At 34.5% G+C, this 17835-nt stretch overlaps 1 long non-coding RNA gene, 1 other non-coding gene and 1 pseudogene across 2 annotated transcripts; 1 reads left to right on the top strand and 2 right to left on the bottom strand.

The window, feature by feature from the left end:
• The first annotated feature begins 2451 nt into the window (after nt 1–2451).
• LOC111986332 (uncharacterized) lies at nt 2452–4395 on the top strand. Its single transcript, XR_010627463.1, has 3 exons — nt 2452–3441; nt 3878–4006; nt 4126–4395. It is a non-coding gene; the product is annotated as an uncharacterized LOC111986332 (transcript).
• Nucleotides 4396–5236: 841 nt separating this feature from the next.
• LOC111988270 (probable pre-mRNA-splicing factor ATP-dependent RNA helicase DEAH5) lies at nt 5237–7800 on the bottom strand (annotated as a pseudogene).
• A 6930-nt stretch (nt 7801–14730) lies between these two features.
• Nucleotides 14731–17572, bottom strand: LOC111986336 (uncharacterized). Its single transcript, XR_010627464.1, has 3 exons — nt 17307–17572; nt 16090–16861; nt 14731–15477 (listed from the first exon to the last, which is right to left on the bottom strand). It is a non-coding gene; the product is annotated as an uncharacterized LOC111986336 (long non-coding RNA).
• Between the last annotated feature and the right edge of the window lie 263 nt (nt 17573–17835).

Raw genomic sequence — 17835 nt, 5'->3', positions numbered from 1 at the left:
AACTTTCTAAAATTGATTAATTTGGCCCTTAAAATTAAATTAGTCTTTAAATATATTGAGAAAAATGACTAATTGATCTATGAAAAGTCATAAATCTGGTTAGCATTAGCCAAAATATCAAAATATGTTAATCGAATTTACCTTATTTATGGCTATTAACATCTTTTTGGTTTTTTTGACAAAAGCTATTGACATCTTTATATCTATGTTTAAGACTAATTTATAAGCTAATTTTTTGCTTTTTAGCTCTTCACTTTTTCTTGTTTTTTTTTTTACATTTTAAAGTACAAATATATTTTAGCACACTTTTAATTTAAAAAGAATTTAACAAAAAGCTAAAAAAGAGGCAGGTTCGCTGGCTGTGAAAGCCAATGGGATCTATGAGCCAGATGATTGATAAAGGTGAAGAAACGAGGAGGGAAGAGACTAAAGTATATCATTCTTCCACGAAATTTCTGTGTTGCAACTGCAATTATTTGATCAAAAAGTGCCATTTTTTTTCTCCTCCTTTTTTTGGAAAGTAAAGATTAAAGATCTTTAGTCTAGACTACAAACTGCAAATGAAAGATAGAACAATAATTGATAGAAATTAGAAAAAACATGAAAAAAAACAAAAGGGAATCACTGTTCATCAGAAGTTTTAATTGGGGTATTGTTGTATTGGTTTCAATTAAAAGCTTTTCTTTCTTATTTAAGTACAAAATCAATCATTTAACATTTTTCTAATAGTAAATATAAAATGCATGAATTAATACAAAATAAGTATAATAAATCTCTTTAATAATGATATAAACATACAAAATTAAGCTATCGTTACACTTCCACCCCGACGAGCTTATTATACTAGTTCCTAACAATCTGAGGTACTTAAATCAAATGCCCAAAATAGCAAAATTTCATTTACTTTAGCAAATTAAATAATTAACCAAAAGTAATTTCATAGGAGGTGACCACTAAGAAATCCTTCAACAGAGCGTTGAAAGCACTGTAATACATAATGCAACTGCTCAGTAACGATAGAGTAATCACCCGAATGACCACGCCGACTTTGGATAAAATCTCATTTTCCATTCGCTAATGGAATATGCAAATTAGATTTTACAATAAGTCGGTACGGTCATACATGATATAATTCTATCATTGCATGGCACGCTTATAACACACCAAAAAAAAAAAAAAAAAACCACAAAAGAGCATTGATAAGAAGAAAAGAAGGTTACTATACCAGAGAGATCAGAGATTTGGCAATGTTTAGTTTTGAAAAGTCATGGATCTTGTTAGCATTAATGAAAATATCAAAATATGTTAATAGAATTTACCTTATTTATGGCTACTGACATCTTTTTTGTTTTTTCTGACAAAAGCCATTGACATCTTTATATTTGTGTGTTTGAGACTAATTTATAAGCTAATTTTTTTCTTTTTAGCTCTTTACTTTTTCTTATTTTTCTTACATTTTAAAGTACAAATATATTTCAGCACACTAATTTAAAAATAATTTAACAAAAAGCTAAATAAGAGGCAGGTTGTGACACAGCTTATAACACCCGCAATATTATTTGTATTTGATAAATTAGAGATGAAATTTCTGACCCAGCTTATGACACCCGCAATATTATTTAGTTGCTTGTTTTGGCATGGACACTCCTTCGCATTTTCCCACATGAGCTTCTCCACTGTATGTTGCAAAGACCCTTGATCAGTTCTATAGTCAGCGATGCAAACAGTGATGGAGGAAACTTAGCTCATATCACCCTTTCTCCTTTTTAATCAGCATTGCGTGATCTGCAATTTGTTTATTCATTTGTTTTTATTTCCTAGATTGTGTATCTCTCTATATATCAATAAAGATCATGGTCATTTTGAAAGTCCCTCATATTGAAAGCTCTTTGGTTAGTCAAAGTGATGAGTAATTCTTTTAGTGAAGGCTTTTAGATCTTGTAATTTTTGTTCTCGTTTTTGGGTTACCATTTTTTATTAATATGAGACTATTGTTGATAATGTTAGTGGTAAGTGGTAACTTAGTGAAACTGTGTTGTTCTTCTAATGAAGCAGGTATAATAAATTAAATTGTCAATAAATGTCAGAAGAAGCTAATTAAAATGACCAACAAGTGGATTAAATTGTGGTTTAGCTTTTTTTTTGATGTTCTTGCTATAGGTGGTAGGAAGGATCCCAGTTGAATTAATGATTCAAAAATATTTTCCAAAATTTTTAACTGAATTAACTTGAAATATGGAGGATTGAAATAAACAAAAACAAAATTATAAGACTAAAATGAATTTTAATGAAACTTAAAAAGTGAGTTTTGCATTTTAATTTAATATTAATTTACAAAATGAATATTTTCTTTTAGATTGGTGAGAACATTTCGATAATAAATAAATCAAAGTCTTCTATTAATTCAATTGAGTCAAATTAAACATAATAAAAAGAAAATTAACACCAGCAGCAATAACTTATCAAAAACATAAAAGGCAATAGCATAGCCTCAAGAGCTTTGTAAGCTTAATATAGACATACAGTTTTGCGGGTATAGCGGTCTTACGGGTCGGAGCATTCCGGAATTTGTTGCTCTGAACGATGTCGTTTCTTACCTACCCGGTTCTCTGTTCTCACGAGCATTTTATCGAGCAGGTGGAGGCCACTTTGGGAACTCGCCCCAGTTCTCTCGACTTGGAGCAGCACCAACTCGTTAGCTTTTGTTTGCTTTTGAGGATAAATCTACTGAAGGCTCCTATTTGTTTACAGTTTTTACCTTGTTAATGTAGTAGTTCACTTGTGTCTGGAAACTTGGAGCTTTGGCTTTAAGTTTTATCACTATCATCTTTAAGTTTCATCTCAACCATTCTTCGATCTTGTTTGAATATAGAGTTGCTGACGAGCTTGAGCTTAAATGATACTTCCTCTTCCACATTTATGGAATGGAGGGTGAGATTGCAAGTTTGAGTTAAGCCCAATAAGTTCGCATCTATCTTACCAATAAAAAAGAAAGTTTTGAATCTGGAATTATCTATCAGGTGAAATGACTTAATTAGAGAGGACACTAAAAAATTCAAGACCAAGCTGATGCATGTGCGGTTAGCTAGAAGTTTCGTATGAAATTAGAAACTTTTGTCTTTGTGTTAGGCTAAAAGCAACAGGACCTCTATGATAGATTATTTCAATGAGTTAAGCAATTCAATCCCACTCTTTTTATTTCTTTGGACCATGAACATTTTCTTCCAAAACAATAATGGATGTCATGAACGTTTTCTTCAACCCTAGTGACAGAACCTATTATGAGGAGATGATACAGACAGGGATTTCTACTATTGTTGTCATCAATTCCATTGATAGCGGACAAAAGATTCCGCTTTTCTCTGCAGCTGGTCTTCCCCATAATGAAAAATCTGCTCAGATATTCGGTCAAGCGGTTGGAGTCCTGAAAATCTTTTTGAGGTATATCTGCCATACAAATATGTGTTAGCTAAGATAACTGAGTATTAAACAAGTTGGATGACTGAATGCAGGATAGCAATAAAAGGATTTCCCTATAACTACTAATGAACCGGCCTTTTTTCTGATTTTTATGTTAGGCATACTTAGATGCATGCACAACATTATTTTGTTGAACTAATAGAGTTAATATCTGAATAGAACTAGCAGCTCCCTTTTACAATGAAATTCATGTAGTGCTAGAATTATATACCTTCCTAGTAAATAGGAATCTCAATTTCTTTTACTTCCTGATCCAGTTGTTTCCTTTTCCTTAGAATTAACTGAATTAATTATTTCTTACATCACCACTTTTGTTACTGTCTCTTATCTTCTTCCTGTTGTCTTCTTCCCCCCTAACTGTTAAGTGATTATGCTGACCTACTTTATTAATTTACAGAATGCAGAAGAGGACAATTTTGCCATTGTATTTGTAGCTATGGTTGTAAATATGGAGACTGCACAGTTTTTCACACATGATTTTGAGGAAAATGGCTCTATGGAGAGCGTGACGCTATTTCTGAACCTGGTATAATTTGAAATCTGCATATGGACCATATTGTGATATTCGTATTACTGTTATAAGTTTAGTAATACAGTGTCTGAATTGCGTTCATAAAATGTGTCCTCTGATGTGCTCTTTTACAGGCAAATGACCCTACAATTGAATGTATTTTCACCCCTCGTATAGCTCCTACTACTGCTGAATATTTGGCTTTTGAATCGGGAAGCATGTTCTTGTCATACTTACAGATATGACTTCTTATGATGATGCTCTTCATGAGGTAATGTAAAATATTTAAGCCTTTAATTTACATTGAGGCTGTATCATATACTGTAATTTTTTTTTAAAAGGTTAGTGTCAGGATGCACAAAGCTTTGTGGTTCTAATACTTAGAAATATTTAATATATTTGCAAATTTTACATGGCTTCTAAGTATTAGAGATAATTTTTTTTAGTTGAGAGTTGTGAGAAGCTATTACGCTAAATTTGCAGCTAGTTTCAGTTCTCAATGCATGAGTCATGCTTGGGAATGTTATTTTATAGATGGTGCAAGTACTTTTTTGAATTCCATTATTAAGGCTTAAAGCGTTGATTGAGGGGTGTGTGCCATGCATCATTGCAGCGAAAGTTTTCTTTGTTATTGCTGTATTATTTTTGTGCTAAGAACATCTTTTTTGCATATAAGGACAATCTTCCTCACAGTAGATTCTATTTTGAAGCAGGGTTCCATTGTGTGATATTTTCTGATTTTTAATTAGTAATTAGCATTTTCTTCAAAAACAATAATGGATGTTGTGAACGTTTTCTTCAACCCTAGTGAGAGAACCTATCATGAGGAGATGATACAGAGGGATTTCTACAATTGATGTCATCAATTCCATTGCTAGAGGACCGCTTTTCTCTGCTGCTGGTCTTCCCCCTAATGAAATATTTGCTCAGATATGTCACTAGGCTGGTGGAGAGTCCTGAAAATCTTTTTGAGGCATATCTGCCATACAAATATGTGCTAGCTAAGATAACTCATTAAACAAGTTGAATGACTGAATGCAGGAGAGCAATAAAAGGATTCTCCTTTAACTTCTAATGAATTGGCCATTTTTTTCCTGATTTTTTATGTTAGGTGTACTTAGACGCATGCACAACATTATTTTGTAGAACTAATGAAGTTAAAATCTGAATAGAACTAGCAGCTCGCTTTTACAAGGAAGTTCATGTAGTGTAACCATAATACAATAGAATTCATGTAGTGTAACAATAATCCTAATAGAACTTGCAAATCCTTTTACAATAAAATGGAGTGCATAAAGTACAAAAGTCCATTAAACCATGAACTGAAATAAAAGAACAAACACCTAACACTACAACCTAGTCCAAAAGAGTCTTAAAAAAGAATAGTTTAAGATTTGAAATTGTTATTTATCTCCCACAGAATGCATCACATCAAACAATGAGGACAACCATGCAAATAGCACCACTCCGATTTACAGCAATACCCATAATCAAAATGAATGACATTGAGACATCTCAAGCCCGGCGTTTATTCAAACGCCAAGAATTCGGCTTGTGATGTTTGTCATGAAGTGGCTCAATCATTTTGCCACCTTGAAAAATCTAGGCGCCAGTTCCACAAGCCATTTAGGATATATAACTGTGACTTCTCGCGTGTACTCCTTTGTAATCATCACCAGCTCATGGTAGATGACCCAATCAGGTTGCTTCTGGAAAAGAGTACTGCCTGGATATATATAGAATTGTTGGTTCTCTACTAGGGTCCTATAGCCCTCTTCTGGGTCCTTTCTAGATGCATGGAAAAAGAACCCTGCAGTAATCGCCTTTCAGATCTTTGTAAAAATTTTCCCTGCAGTCACTAAGTTCAATTTATATTTGTCCATGATGGTGAGGAGCTGTTTTCTCACATCCTGTGCCCTTCTCAATGATCTGTACCGAACAAAGTTCTCAAAACACCAGGGCACAGAAAAGTTATTACTTTTCCAAGCCTCATAAACCACAAGTAATGTTAGATGGTCTCCCTCTGGCTGGAAAAACTTGGCCTACTTCTGATTTGCTTGTGCTTGTTTCTCTCTAGGCCTGTGGAAGATTTTCCCTGTATGAATCATTGCAATGATGGTCAAAATCTCATCACTGCATCCAAGGTCCACACTGGAAAGCAGCATCTTAGATAATGGTGGTTCAATAGGAAATTCTGCCACTTTCCGGCACAATTTGGTCAGAAGCCCTTTCTCATTAAGAGCTCCTAGATTGTACAACTGTTCCATGGCAGAAATGAGAGCTTGGGGTGAAGGCGGATCCATGAAATCAAAAGACAGAAGATCATTTATCCCCATAGCTTTCATGGTAAGCGTAGTTAACCCAAGATTTATCCTCTATATTTCAGGAATTGAAGTAGGGGACATCTCATTGCGGTATGCACTCTCAGTGTAGAGGCGATAACATTTCCCAGGCCTCGTACGCCCAGCACGACCCGCTCGTTGCTTTGCTAAAGCTTGTGAAATAGGAGTTATGACAAGTGCATCAAACCCTTGCTTTGGGTTATACACATTCTGCTTTGCAAACCCAGGATCAATAACATAATATATTCCATCAATTGTCAAAGATGCCTCAGTGATATTGGTAGCAACTACCACTTTCCTCTTCCCTGGAGGTGAAGGTTCAAATATCCTCGATTGCATTTCACTTGGAAGTGCACTATAAACTGGTAGAATAATCAAATTCAGGAACATTTTTACCTAGCCCTTTCATCCTTTCATGAAGAGATTGGCATGCAAAATCAATCTTCTCCTGACCAGTCAAGAAGAGAAGGATGTCTCCTTCAGGTTCTGTCAAGTGGATTTGTAGCACAGTAAGTAGCGATGCATCAAGGTAATCACTTTCTAGCTGTTTGGAGTATAGTATCTCTACAGGAAAAGTTCTACCAGGAATTGTAAATATATTACAGTTGAAGAAATACCCTGAAAACTTCTCTCCATCCAGTGTTGCAGACGTGACAATCAAGTGAAGGTCGGGTCTTCATTTCACTAGTTGCTTGAGTAATCCAAAAAGTACATCTGTGTGTATAGTCCTCTTATGTGCTTCATCGAGCATGATAACAGAGTACTGAGAAAGGTTACCATCTATCAAAATTTCCCTAAGAAACATACCATCAGTCATGTACTTGATGACAGTATCTAGACCAGTACAATCTTAAAATCGAATAGCATATCCAACTTTCTCACCCAAACGACAACCAAACTCTTCAGCAACCCTCTTCACCACAGATGTTGCAGCCACACTACGAGGCTGAGTACACCCAATTTTACCCTTTGTTGTGTATCCAGCTTCTGCTAGATATTGAGTTACTTGAGTTGTCTTACCCGAACCAGTCTCTGACTCTGTTCCTAAATCGATAGCTTCGACCTCTGTCCAAAGCTAAGGGATTGTTCATGTCCATAAGCATCCTTCTTCCACTCCCGCATATCATATGCCGTTGATAAACCAACACCTTTAAGCTCGTGCTAGATGCTTCTCACCCATCTCCGGCATGGTTCTCTGTTGCTATTCAAAGACCCTTCTGGATTCTTACAAATTCTAACATGTGACATCCATTGAACTTGAATACCTGCTCTGCAGTCTGCCCTTGTAGAAACGCTAGTTCATCCTCATTCATCTCAATCTCAACCTCAGCACCCTCTTCTTCTTGATATAACAATCCATCTCCTTGATAGTCCCTGAGATTCAAAACGCCTGAAGCAATCAACTGCTTCGTTTCCCACCTCTCCAGCGAACTCATTCCCTTGTAAACCTTATACAATTCTGACTTATCCGAGTCGCCTCTCCTATGATCAACATTATCACCATCATCTTCACGATTGCTATGCCTTTCCTTACTATCTGCAATCGCTAGGGCACTGTACTTAGGTTTGTCGACACCTTCCTTCTTGTTTGGCTTCGGAAGAATGGTGTGGATTATCGGGCAACTCAGCGCCATTCTCTTTCAGTTTGGAGTCGAATGCGACGATGGTGTCGCAGTGTCTGCCCAAATCGTTTCGAGTTCATAGTAGACCTTGGAGACGAGTCATAGGTTTCGAGTTTCTTAAACCATCGTCTTTAGCGGGAGCCATTGTTAAAAAAGATACAGAAATAGCTAGAGAGATTCAATGAAGGAAAAAAGAGAGATACGAGGATTTATATAAAGAAAACTCAAGTGAGAGTACGGAAAATTACATCGCCGCCTTTGAATATGATGAGAACGAGTCACCGACTCATAAAATCTGGGCCATGCTATACGCAGCTGGGCCTAGGCCTTTTAGCATATGCATAAATTAAAGAATTAACATAGGCATCTACTTATTTTCACTGGGTGAAGATTTTAAATTTTTTTTTTTCCTTTTCAGTAGTCATAATTCATTCAATTACTACTGATTTCTTGCTAAGCGAAGTTGTGCAAGCCTCGGGGGTTTTTTTTTTTTTTTTTGGGCTCAATCCCACTCTTTTTATTTCTTTGGACCATGAACAATTTCTTTGAAAACAAAAATTGATGTCGTAAATGTTTTCTTCAACCCTAGTGAGAGAACCCATCCAGAGGAGACGATTTAGACTAGGATTTCTACAATTGATGTCATGAATTACATTGTTGGGTTTACAAAAATTGGTTATTGACTGAAAATAGTACATAAGGACTCTCTCTCATTTATTTTGATCTAGAATGATTCTCCACTTTTCTCTTATCTATGTTTATTTCTTAGTTGTGGTAGAATCTAACATTCTGGTTTGGTTTGTGCCTGTATCAGTTGCAAAGTCCATTTGGTTGCCTAGTATGTGAGTGTAAAAAGAAGTAATAATGAAATGGTCATTTATGCTTACGCACAAAAATATTCAATAATAGTAATAATGAAATGGTCGTCAAGCAAAGAATAATAATGAAATGGTCATCTCAGCTTTTTCATTGAGTTTTATAAATGTGTCACTTGGCATTAAAATTAAGAAAGTTAAAATGGATACTATAGACTACGGTTAGAAGCTAATTTAAATTTTGATTGTGTTTTGACTTTAATATATCATCGATTTTCTCATATATTGTGCTTTGATCTCAATTTCCAAGGGATGGTCACTAACTCGTGATGCATGGGAAAATTTTGTATAATACATCATCTCACACATAAGAAAGATTACCCCTTAAAGAAATTAAAACCTTGAAGACTCATTTTACCACTAAGGTTACGTTTGGTACACTGAATGTGGATTATATTAGGAATAGTAATATTTATTACTGGGAATAGAAGAAATTGTAATGAAATAAATATTATTATTCATAAGTTTGGTTGTTACATATAAAAAACTTGTAAAAGATGATGTATAAGAAAATTTTATATTTTTGGAAATATATTAATTTTAAAACTTATTATATATACTAAGGAATAGCTATTACATCCATTTTAAAGAGGAATAAGTATTCATCAATTTAAAGAATAGTTATTCCAATGTAATTCGGTGTGTGCATGGGTCGGGTTGGGTCGGGTTGAGGGAATTTTTTGACCCAACCCACCCTGGTGGGTCAAAAAAAATTCAACCCAACCCAACCCAACCCATCACATAAGTCCAACCCAACCCACATGGGTCGGCTTGAACCCATGGGTTTGACAAATTTTTATTATTATTATTATTAAATTTATTAAATATATTATTATTAGTATATATTATATATATTTTAAAATATATAATAATATTATTAGTATATATTATATATGTATATAAAATATATTATATATAAGCACTTATAGTATATAATATTATTATTAGTATATATTAAATTTACAGCTGATTTAAAAAAAAAAATATTAAATATATAATATATTTTAAATATATATTAAATATGGGTGGGTCGGGTCAGGTTTGGCGGGTTTGTAATTTTATGACCCACGCCCAACCCGACCCGCTATAAATTTTTTTTTGTGACCCAACCTAACCTACCAAGCCTTAAAAACCGACCCAACCTGGTGGGCGGGTTGGGTCGGGTCGGGTTTGGCGGGTCGGTGGGTTTTCTGCACACCCCTAAATGTAATAACTAATTCATGTAATAAAGATGTAACAAAATGACCGAATTGATATTACACATGAGTAACTATTCCATTACAAGAGCTATTACAGTATACCAAACGTACCTTAAGTTATTGTAGAATTTTGGGGTCATAAGAAGAATCAGGAAAACTTACCCATTGTCATTCAGTATGGTGTTCTACCACATTAATTACCGTTACCAATTCTAATAATGTTAATTTGGCACTTTCAAGCAAAAAAAAAAAAAAAAACAAACAAAAAAAAACAAAAAAAAACAAAAAAACGATAAACAATAAACATAAAACAAAAAACAAAACAAAACAAAATTGTTGGGCACTCTTCTTTTCATGATATTCTGGAAGGTAGATTATACTTGCAAATAAGGTATTACAAAAAATCTTACCTCCTCGAGGTTTTATACATCATTAGTTATAAAGTAATAATATTTAAGTTACCTAAATTATTGAGAATGAAGTCATGAACCACCTTACAAAAATATCTTTGACATTGTTATAATCCTTTCTAATAACCAAATAAAGAAGACAAATACATACATAACAATATGGTTTACATGACATGATGGCTTTCCTAAAAATAATAAAAATACTTATCACTTGTGGAAAAAAAAAAAAAAATTATGGAGAGCCAAGTTAGTAGGTGAATTAGTTATGTAGTGATAAGTCACGTTAACTGATTTTTATTCTACATTATTTTACAAATGCTTAAAACACAATGGGTAATATTCACTTAAAAATAAAGAGGAAATTTTCAAATTCCAAAACTTAGTTCCAACTACTAATAAGAGCCTTATGCCCAAAGATGTCCATGAATTGGTCATCAAAGGTGAGAAACTTCAAAAAAATTGTATTCAATAAAAGAGAATAACCTGCACATCAAAATAACAAAAAATTGATAGCACATTCTCTCTTGAAAAGAACATATGCAAAGCTCCATCATTTAATTGATCCTCAAATCTCAATAAACCCATTTATCTCACTTTTCCAACTTCAACAATCATACAAAACCCTCCAGAATTCCAAATTTTTATAAAGAAAAAAATAAAGGCAGTACCTAAGTTTGAAGAATGTTCTTAACCTCCATTAGCATAGGACCAGGGGACCATGATTGTACCACCACCCGCACCATTCTTCTTATTTCTCTTCCTCTTGACCATTCTACATGTATTAGGAATTCTCGAAAGAAAAAATGATTACTCACTTAAACTTGTTTACCCGTTAAACTTGTTTACCCATCATTGGATGAAATATGAAACACATGAACATAAAATGACATGCCATTAAATAAAATTGGGAATAATTTAAAAATCAGAGAATTCCATGCATTCAAATAAGAAACTCAGCTTTTCAAACTTGTTTATCATATCCATTATTCCACTAAAGTTCTCAATTATATGAAAATAGAGTTTCTACAAGAGAGAGAGAGAGAGAGAGAGAGAGAGAGAGAGAGAGAGAGAAGGTTCCTAGTTGCATCAAATACAAATAAGCCACTTAAATGAGCTTTCTTGAGGATTCATCTTATCATTGACCAACTATATTATGCACCCTACCCGTGGGAAAGTTCTCAAATTCGAAAATTGAAGACCTTCTTGAATGCTTACATGCATCGCAAATTATGTACCCCTAATCATCTTTTTTATTTTTATTTTTTATAATATAAAAATAATAAAAATTCTTTCTCCTTGTTGAAGTTGGTTGAAAGTCTAAGGCTTGATAATCAATCTTGATAATCAAAGTCTAAGGTGTTTGATTGTTCTTACATGTCTAAAGCGTGTATTACCTAAAACATGTTTTTGGTGTCGCTGTTATGTCACGAGAAAAAGGTATCATGACCTTATGTTAATCTTAATTGATTCTATGTCAACAATAATTTTGATATCTTAAAAGTTTTAGTTTTTGAGCCTATTTCTCCTTTTCTTTCATTTGCATTTTCAAGTAAGTTTTACATTTTCCTTCAGTAAGTTATCAATCAACGATCTTTCTCTTTTTCTCTTGAATTTCTGGTGGGTTTGTTATTCACAATTTTTTGTTTTATTTATTTATTTATTTCTCTAAAATAAATTATTGGCCAAGCTGACACAATTCTTCTTTTAATTCTCAGTCTTTGAATGCATGATCTCGAGCACTTCTCATGTAGAAGTTGGACCGCAGTGGCTCTGGGATCTAGGTTTTCTCTTCCTAGTTTGTTGTGGTATATTGATATTGACCTCTTTCTTCTCCTTTCTTCTTACATTTTCTTCCTTTCTTTTGAAGCGTTGCTGGTTCCGTTGGCACTCCAGTTGTCAATAGCACAGGCCTTACTTTACCAATAGTGCCTATTCTAGGAGCTGCACCTGCAGTATCTCCGATTACTCCCCTTGTTCCTGCTCTATCCCTCGCGCACCTGATCCCTCACACTCCATCTCTCGCTCTCTCAGATTAAGGGTTGCCCTTTGGCTAATAGGTGTTGTATGTGTTGCTATGATGGGGAGTTGGTTGACCACCTTCTTCTTCATTGTTTGGTTACTCATTCCCTTTGGACTTTTATGCTACAGGCCTTTGGTATTCATTAGGTTATGCCAATATCGGTGGCGGGTTTGTTATCTTGTTAGCATTAGTGGCTTGGGAAGCATAATTCGAACATTTGGAACTTGGTTCCAGGGTGCTTAATGTGGATTGTGTGGTTAGAACGAAATTGTTGATCCTTTGAGGACAAAGAGAAGACGTTGGATGAGTTAAAAGTTTTATGCCATCGTAGTCTTTTAGAGTGGTCTTGTTGTTGGGGCTTTACGGATTGTTCTTCTCTCTCTGAGTTTTTGTCCTCCTTTAGCTTAGTTTCCTAACTACCCTCTGTTTTGTTGTGCTGTTTGTTTCTTTTATTTCTTGTTGTTCATTATCATGAACTTCTTGTTTTTTCATTTTTCTCTCATTTATAATTGCTTTCTGATTACCTATTAAAAAAAAAAAAAAGTAATTTCAAGTCATGATTTCGCTTCAAAATGTATGTGTACAATTGTGTGTAACAACTGTGTGCACTAGTAATTTCCCTTAATAAAATATGCATTGATACCCTTTAACTGGGGGGGGGGGTATATTATTGAGACCAAGCCAAAATGTGATCAAAGTACACTTCAAACGTTTCAGCACCTTCCTTTGGGTTCGGTGTGTGACCTGCAAAGATGGTTTGATTTCGAATTCTCCATATTTTATCAAATAGAATAGAGGCAAAGAGAGTGAACTTGTGTTCTTCATTTGTGGAATCTTCGAGTGCATTGCGGAAAAATGAAAAATTTCACAATGTTACTTGGAGACAAAGTTCCAAGAGAGGCTGTGAGAATTGGCCATGGAGAGAGCGACCAAATGGAAATGGTAGCTGTATAAGGGCATGAGACAAATATGTAATATACAAATTCCATATCTTGGTTGCATAGAACACATGTCATGTCTGTTTGTGGCCACCTCCTATGGAGTGATTTTTTGGTAGGAAGGATATCCCATGCAATTTTTACAGCATTAGTTTTAATCTCTTATGGATTTTTAGTTTCCAGAGGTGCTTCCAGTCATGTTTTGAGAGAGGCCTGAATCTTGGAAACTGGGTGAATGACCTAATAGGTAGGCTGACTTTATTGAGAAAAAGCTATGGAAATTGGAGACCAAATGAGCTTGTCTGGAGCATTTGTCTGGGAGGGAGGAATCTGCAAAATGTTTCTGAAGGTGATGCTGTCAAAGAGTTCATTAAGAATGTTAATGTCCCAAGCTGAATTAGATTGAGTTTTTAGTTGAAAAACCCAATATTTATAATTAGGGAGGGCTCCTATACAAGTAGGAGTAAATTTTCGTTGGGAGGGAATCCAAGGATCTTCCCAATATTAATTTCAAAGCCAGAGTGAGCTTGAAAGCAAGCCCCTTTTTTCACTAAAGCTTTAGACTTGTAGATGCCTTCCATAACCAGGAGGAGTGACAGCTCAATGGTGCTTTGAGGAAACTTTTTTCTGAAGGTATTTGGCTTTGGGGATTTGAACCCATTTCACATCATGGTTAGAGGCCATAGCCAATCCCAATTTGGCTAGTAAGGCAATGTTTGTGTCTTCCAACTTTCTAATTCCCAAACACCCCCCCCCCCCCCCACACAATCTTGGCTTACAAACCTTGGTCCAGGACATTGGAAAAAAGAATTCTTTTCCTTAAACAAGAATCAATTTTGGAACAAATGTTTTTTGAAAGGTAGAAGGTACAGGCTGTGTAGGTGGGAATAGATGCGAGGACGGATCTAACTAGAGTAATTCTGGGAGCTTGGGATAGGATTTTAGCTTTTCAAGATTGTGCTCTAGAAATAAACTTGTCAAGGACCTCATTATACATTTGCTTTCTTTTTCATGCAAACCAAGCATTTGATGAAGTCTCTAATTGTTTTTGGTGAAAGGCCTTCCAAGTAGCAGAATTTAATTGTGTCACATAACTAGCTCAATGAATTATCAAATTATGCACTAGTAAAGAGTACATTCTCTATTCTATTATTTGACTAAACAGACATAGACAGCTACACAGTCTCAATAGGGTTATTATCTTCCATTCTAAAAACTCTCTTTCTACTTGATAAACTATTTTGATCGAAAAACAAGTACCACATGACCACAAAGGCCATGAACAGTTCACTGAACTTATTATTACTCATACAATAGGCAGACATGTAGAACATAACAAAAACTTCAATAACACAAGCTAACACAAACCCAATTCAGATAACCATAAAGGAACTTTTTAAGGTATATATGTCCAAGAAACAAACAAAGCACTGATTGTACATTAAAACCAATTTTCATAAAAAAAAAGGGGGTGAGTATCTTGTACATTAAAAACAAAGCACTGATTGTACTCTAATCCTTATAGATTAGAGTATGTTGTTCGAGAGTGGTTAACATAGCATGCTTATCTCTTGTGGTTATAAGGATTCTACTTCCTGGAGCTAACCAATCAAGTTTTCCAAGCAAATTTTCTATTTGCTTTTGTTCATCCACGTCATCGAGAACTAGAAGAACTCTTTTATGGCGAAGTCTTTCCATTATCATAGTGATTCCTCTAGATATGTTGTCCACCTTTAAATTTCCATCCCTTAAGAACTTAGAAAGAAGTATCTCTGTAGTTTTAATATGCCATCATTTGTCGAAGATCTTTCTTTAACATTCTCTAGAAAGAAGCTTCTTCAAAGACATCAGCAATTTTATTATATACAGCTTTTGCAATTGTAGTCTTACCTACTCCCCGAAGGCCATGGATTAATGCCACCATTCGAGTATCGTTTGACTCAATATTTAAAAGCTTTTCTATTTCTGATGCACGAGAATCTACTCCAACATGTATTGAGCAATATATAAATGTGTGCGGCTGAATTTTTTACTTGATATCCTTTCGGTAATTTCTTGGATAAATTGCAGTTCAAGACAACTGCCAATCACATAGCATAAAAGGCATGTTATGAAATGGATTATCTAGAAATTAAAATGTACGTGTGAAGATAAGCAAAATTCTAAATAACTAGTTTTTGCATTTTTTTTTTCCCATTTGCTACATGAATAAGGGGGGAGGGGAGGACCAATTTGTGTGTTACAAATTCCAATTAACTAGTAAGTAGTACATTTTTTTTTGTTTGTTTGTTGAGAAAAGTAAGTAGTACATTTTTAATTAAAGGAAATGGTCAAGTACATAATTCTTAGAATTGTCAACCAAATTATATATAAATTTAACAGTTTGTCTTTTTAGATAGGAAATCAATTTTATTCTTCTATCAAGTACTTGCATGAAAACTCCGCCTTAGGTGAGGAACCAAATTATTGGAACCCACATATGATACCTAAATGAAACAACTAAGAAATTTTTCTTAAAACTTTTCTCATAAAAATACGTGGAAGAAACTCTTAATTGGTAAGATTAAAATTTTTTTGTAGCTTAACTAGCAACTACCTCATAGTTAAAGATATTATCAAATAGAACACTCTCATGTAGTGGTTATGACAAAACAATAAAATTAAAAGACCCATGAAATCATGAGATACATACTTGTTATTGTAATGGAATCCAGACAAATTGCCAACTTCTTTTAGAGCTTCCCTCCAAATCTGCACCTTGTCAATGTTATCCTTGAAATTTTTTTCATGTTCAGCCAATTCTACCCCAAACTTTCCCTTTTGCTTACACGCTTCTGATGGATCTATTCCATAAAAAACTGGTAAAACCAATTGGCCAAGATTTTCTCTACACTCAAGAATCCAAACAAGTTCGTCCAAACACCATTGGAAGATGCATAATTTTCAGAGAACAAATAACCGAAATCATTGACCTTTTGATGGTTTGAGAAGTTCATCTGAAATTTTTTCTCCTCTCTGAAGTTTATCGTCCATGAAGGTGTAAATGCCTTCGTCACGCAGAGCTTTATATAAATGGCCCTGTAAAATTGCGGCGGGTATCTTCACCTCTAAAGCTCAAGAACACATCATACTCCCACCGGGAAGTAGAAGAAGAAGTGGAAGTTATTAAGTCTACATACGAGCAGAAGAATGAGAAGGTCAAAGATGTGATAAAATGGGAATTATAAGGGATGAGTGAACACATGAAAAAAAAAATTACCTCATTTTCTGGACTGAAGGTTGAAGGTGGCGGTTGTGTGGCAACTTCAACAAGGCCAGCTTCAAGATCGTGCAACACACTGCCACCTTCAACATCGTGCAACCATTTAAAGAATCTAAAGAAGAAGCCACCGACGATGAGTACCCGCAAAAGTACGCCCAAAAGTACGTCCAAATCCATATACCAATATATTTATAGTTAAGGCCTACAAAAATAAGCAAATGACTTGTACATACCCAACACCGAATCCCAACAAAAATGTTTTGTTGGGAACTTCCGTAGTTAAATAAATGACAAATAACAAGATTAATGGAGATAATAAAGAATAATAAAGAATACAAATGCACTCTTTACATTTGACTGAAATTTATTTCAGTTATTTATTTATTTATTTATTTTGGTTAATTTAAATCTTTTAAGTTTCAATTTTTTTTTTTTTTTTTTTGAGGATTCTAAGTTTCAAATTTTAAAAGATTAAGAATCCCTCCAGTTTCATTTTTACCACTTACAGTCAACCTCTTCAACTAGTTGAGACAATAGTTGTAAATCAAAGTTATGTATTTCGTTTCATTTCACTCTAAAATCTAACTTTAAAAAATCAAAGAAAGAGAAAAAGATGAGAAGAGAAGAGAAATTTAAAAGAGGCTCACAGTGATGAATGTGCGTGATGCTTCACCTTGAGAGAATTGCTATGGTAGGGATGTGTGAAGAAGGTACTGATGTTCGCTGGTCTCTGTGTTCACAAATTGCTTTTTGCAGTCTTTTTTCTGTTCTTTTTTTTTTTAATCAGAATGAATCATCCTTTTTGAGTTTTTCTTTGTTTATCAGACTAGCTGCTTTCATGGAGATTGAAAAGTCTTCATGAAACAAAGACTTTGAAAAGCTAGCCAATCATGTGGGGGTAGGAAAATTCTTGGAAGCTCCGCCTTTTTCAAATGGCCCAATAGCTATATTTATTTACAAAACAACCAAATTATTTTAGCCGATAGTTAATGCTGTTTCCACTAAATTTCCACCAACTTTAGTAGAAATCTCGCGCGTCTTCGGTTTTTCAAGAAGAGAAACAGGGCCGGCCCTTCCTTAGGCGAGTTAGGCAATTGCCTAAGAGCATCCGCATTTGGGCATGTAAATGCCAAATGTTAAGAACATTTGGCATTTAAGCCCCAAAATCCATCAGCA

This window comes from Quercus suber, unplaced genomic scaffold, assembly GCF_002906115.3.
Source record: "Quercus suber isolate HL8 unplaced genomic scaffold, Cork oak 2.0 scaffold_1220, whole genome shotgun sequence".
NCBI lineage: Eukaryota > Viridiplantae > Streptophyta > Magnoliopsida > Fagales > Fagaceae > Quercus > Quercus suber.
This window is presented reverse-complemented; position numbering and strand designations above follow the sequence as displayed.